The sequence below is a fragment of the Myotis nattereri genome (assembly GCF_964212035.1).
Source record: "Myotis nattereri genome assembly, chromosome: 3".
Taxonomy (NCBI): Eukaryota; Metazoa; Chordata; class Mammalia; order Chiroptera; family Vespertilionidae; genus Myotis; species Myotis nattereri.
The window spans coordinates 77605437-77610299 of NC_138077.1; positions in this window are offsets into that span (position 1 = coordinate 77605437).

The following is a 4863-nucleotide window of genomic DNA, read 5'->3' on the forward strand; positions in this document are numbered from 1 at the left end:
GGAGGGGCGGGAAACTACAGCTCCCAGGATGCACGGCGCTCAGACGGCCCAATTGGCTGCCTACACCTGATGCTGAAAACCCCGGATTAGAATCTGAGCTGCAGCGAGTTTAGGAACCCTGGTCAACTCCCTTATTCAGGTGAGCAAACTTTATCATTAGATGATCCCTTTACGACCTTTTGTAGGTATTTGCGAAATTTGACACTTTTACTGTCGGGCTGATTAGATGATCTCTACTTAATGCAGACCAAATTTGAGAGCTCATTTGCAGGAGTCTTTTATTGGCTCTCCCTTCTTTGGACAATTCTGTATAAATGGAAAGTTTCCAACTCTGCTCTGGGTATGTGTTGGACGATCTTGTTGAGACCATCAAAATGGATAGATTTTATCTGAAAATTTAGTGAAAGCATGCTGGGATAGAAACTTTTCTCCAAGGTAGCAGGGTAATGAATGAGCTGGGAGAGGGATCCTGGAAGCCCGGGAGGGTACCTGAGGAGCACAGGTTCGTACAAGTTTACAGCAATAGCAGAACCAGAATTTTTTGTCTGGTTTATCTGACCTGGGATCCTGAGAAAAGGGACAAAGGATTTATTTAGTGAGGTTAGCTAAGTATAGTCATGGCTCTTAAAAAGAGAATCGCTGGATGTTCCTGGGCACAGTCCTACATGCCCAGGTGAAATCAGATACTATGGCTTTTGCATCTAAGATCATATCCCTACTCTTTAACTGAATTGCCTCATGTTGTATATATGCTACACAAGCTCACATTCGTTTGGAAGCTACTTCTAACCGATACCATGAACAACTCAACAAGCTAGCATTTTGGGCAGGCCCGAGTCCACAAGACAGTCAGTCTGTCCTTCCCATCAGCACAGTATACCTGATCTATGTGGCAGCTGATCACCCAGACTCATCTCCCCCATCTGTCATCTGCCCACTGCTACTGGCAGGGTCTAAGTAAAACAACACCTTTTATCGTGTTAATCCCCTTCTCACAAACTTCTCTCTTGAAATGGAGCTTTCAAGGGCCACCAGAATCTGGCCTCACCCTACTTGCCACCATTCATTCCACTAGTTTCTACTTAGTGTTTCTGAGTTAGGGATTGAAAAATGAAACATGCTTTAGAAAGGTTAAGCTGCTCATATAACAAGGGTGAATTGAAAAATAGAATAGTGGCAGGAAGGAGACTATTGTATAGTGGATGGTAACCTTTAGCAGAGCAGTTTCAGGAGAGTATTATATACAAGATTAGATAACACAAAGTTAAGAGACGAGGTGGAAAGGAAACAGCGTTTGTGGATAGCTAAACTTTTCTCGACAAAACAAAGGAAGTTCTCTAATCAGGATGAGAACTTATATTTGAAAGAAGTAAGTACAATGAAGTGTGGTTTGTTTTGCTATCAAATCCAATGACAACGCATTATGTTTTTTAGGCAATGAACCTCTATCTGTGCGACAAGAATACAATATATGTCGACATCACAAGACCAAGAAGTTTTCACAGTATCCCCAAATTAAAGAAAACTGTCAGAAAAATTAACTGGGATATCTCATCATAGTGAAATTTCTTCACAAAAAAGAAGAAAATGGGAGGAAGGAAGGAAGGAAGGAAGGAAGGAAGGAAGGAAGGAAGGGAGGGAGGAAATAAATGAGGCTGCAGCCATAGTAAGTTTCCAAGTGGCTTGTTAGCCATGCAGTATTGTTATTTACTTATGGCACATGGATTAAATGATAATTCATTGTAGCAGCTGAAGAAATGTACAGTAATCAGAAAAAATAAACCTGATTAAGACCATTAGCCTTTGGGTGAGAACAGCTGCTTAAAGTGTTGAGGCCACTGGGAACAACATCAATAGTCAATTTAAAGTATTTAGTGAAGGCAAGTTATTTTGAGTGGTTTTCTGGGTTCTTAATAAGTGGACAGGTGTTACTGATAATGCTCATTTGTACTTGTTTATTCAAAGAGTCAATGTTTGGAGTGACTGAATACTTAGCCTCTGTGAATCGGCTGCCGGCAACCAGTGAAAATATTTTTTTAAAAATTTGAGAAAACTCTAATTAAAACACCTAAGGTGAAGTCAGCAATAATGTGTTACAATTTATGTAAGTAGAAACAGGCTTATTTTGACAGGTTTCCACTTGTGAAAATGTACGGAGTTTAAATCCTATGGTTATGACATTATTGTACTATATTATCAATTAACATGTATTTTGTGGAAAACATTTTAATTTTCACTGAATCACTGAACCAGTAGTTTCAACAATAAACTTCATTTGCTCTCATGGACTTAACTGTTGTCACTACACATATTTTGTCACAATCAGCAGCTAAATATCCTGACTTACCCTACCACACAGCATTTGATGACTTACTAGTGGTAACATTTTCTTGTGAGTTTTGTTTTTTAGCTCAGAGCCAGGATTGAAATTTTTTTCTGAGAAGAACCTCCTTTAACCACTATTATGGAACACTAACTGGGTGGCTTTAGAATTCATTTTTTGCTCATTGTGATCATTCAATGATATTTCTTAATGAATTCAACTCAACTTGTAAGACAACACAGCCCTTACATGCAAAATTTACTCTGTGGTAAAGGCATTTTGACAATAAAAGCAAGATCTCCATTCCCACACAGATTTGAAGTTTTATTTTTCATGCTCAAACTACAGTTTTAGCAGTATATTATAGAGACCTCAATGCAAATGCAAAAAAAATTTTTATATTTTAAGACCCATTTACTTGTGCCATTGAGCAGCTTTCACTTAACTTTAAATGAGAAATGATTGTATCTCCCATGCTAAAAGAAAAATGTCCAGATAATAATCCAATTCTATCTAATAAAAGAGTAATATGCAAATTGACCATCACTCTAGCACACAAGATGGCCACCCCCATGTGGACACAAGATGGCTGGCAGGGGAGGGCAATTGGGGGTGATCAGGCCTGCAGGGGAGGGCAATTAGGGGCAACCAGGCCTGCAGGGGAGGACAGCTGGGGGGGACCCAGGCCTGCAGGAGAGGGCAGTTGAGGGCAACCAGGCTGGCAAGGGAGGGCAGTTAGGGGTGACCGGGCCAGCAGGGAAGGACAGTTGGGGGCAATCTGGCCAGCAGAGGAGCAGTTAGGCATTGATCAAGCTGGCAGGGGAGTAGTTAGGGCAGGGGTGGGCAAACTTCTTGACTCGAGGGCCACAATGGGTTCTTAAACTGGACCAGAGGGCCAGAACAAAAGCATGGATGGAGTGTTTGTGTGAACTAATATAAATTCAAAGTAAACATCATTACATAAAAGGGTACGGTCTTTTTTTTTTTTTTTTAGTTTTATTCATTTCAAATGGGCCGGATCCGGCCCACAGGCCGTAGTTTGCCCACAGCTGAGTTAGGGGGTGATCAGGCTAGCAGGCAGAAGCAGTTAGGGGCAATCAGACAGGCAGGCAGGCAGGCAGGCGTGTGGTTGGGAGCCAGCAGTCCTGGATTGTGAGAGGGATGTCTGACTGCCCATTTAGGATTGGGCCTAAACAGGCAGTCAGACATCCCTCGAGGGGTCCCAGATTGGAGAGGGTGCAGGCTGGGCTGTGGGACACACTCCCCTGCATGAATTTCATGCACTGGGCCTCTATAATTGCCTTCAAAGAGATTAATATGCTCAATTTAAGTCGAATGCCCTTGGATTGATCTCAGTATTGGGCAGTGTTTATCTGGGTGAAAAGACTAAATTTGGGTAAAAGATTAAATGTTTAAAATCTCATTACAGATCAGGATTATTGGATGAACATTTGCATTTGATTTTGATGATAACTTTGAACCCTAATTAACCCCTTGAGTGCCGGGGAGCGCGATCGCGCTCCTGTCTTTCGCCAAAAGTGCCAGGAGCACTATCAAAGCTTCGAAATGGTGTCCAGTTCTAAGTCTGCTTTTTATTAGTGATGATGATATTGCTAAATATGTCAATATAGTAAAGGTTTCCTTAAGTTTTTGAATATGTAACTTCATTCACTTGTGATTCATAATATTTTTTCCTAAACTGCTGTAAAATCAGCAAAAATGCCTTGGCAATTTTAGCATAGTTCCTAGGATATTGGTTAGCACTAAAAGAGTTAAGAGAAATGTTATCCATCTTTCCAAAAAAGAATTTCATTCTCTTTAGTAGACCTGTTCTACAAAAACTTGTACTCAATATTATTATGTTTTAAATTTCATCACTAAAAATTTGGAAATCCATTTTCTCTCTTGCCTTATAAATACCTATATAATCAATTTTTGCTTCTTAGCACACAAAGCCTAAAATATATACTATTTGCAAACCTCTGTTCTGGAGGAAGTAAACTCTGAGTGGTAAGCGAGTCAGTGGAAGGGAAGGAAGACTTCCAGCCAAAGAAGACGGCTTGGACATATGAGCGAGAACCAATAGGATGTGTGAAAACTAGTTAAGTTAGCAGTACCAAGTTGGAGAAACATGCTTCCTCTGCTCATCCTTCTGAACCACCAGCAATTCCAGTTTCCTCCAGAAGGTGGCTCCCTTCATTTCCCAAAATTTTCTTATGAAATTTCTAACACACAGAAAATTTGAAATATTACAGTAAACACCCACAAATTCTTAGATTCTCTTATCAGCATTTTGTTATGCTTGTTTTATCCCTTATCTATCTATCCTTTCACCCATCTTGCTTTCTGATGTATCAGTACTCCTCCCCCCATATACTTAGCAAGTATTTCATTAACTAGTATTCAGTATTTACCCACAATTTCCATTTATTTATTATTTACTTATTGGGGTGACACTGGTTAACAACATTATACAGGTTTCAGGTGCACAACTCTACAACACATCATCTGTACGCTGTATTGTGTGTTCACCATCCCAC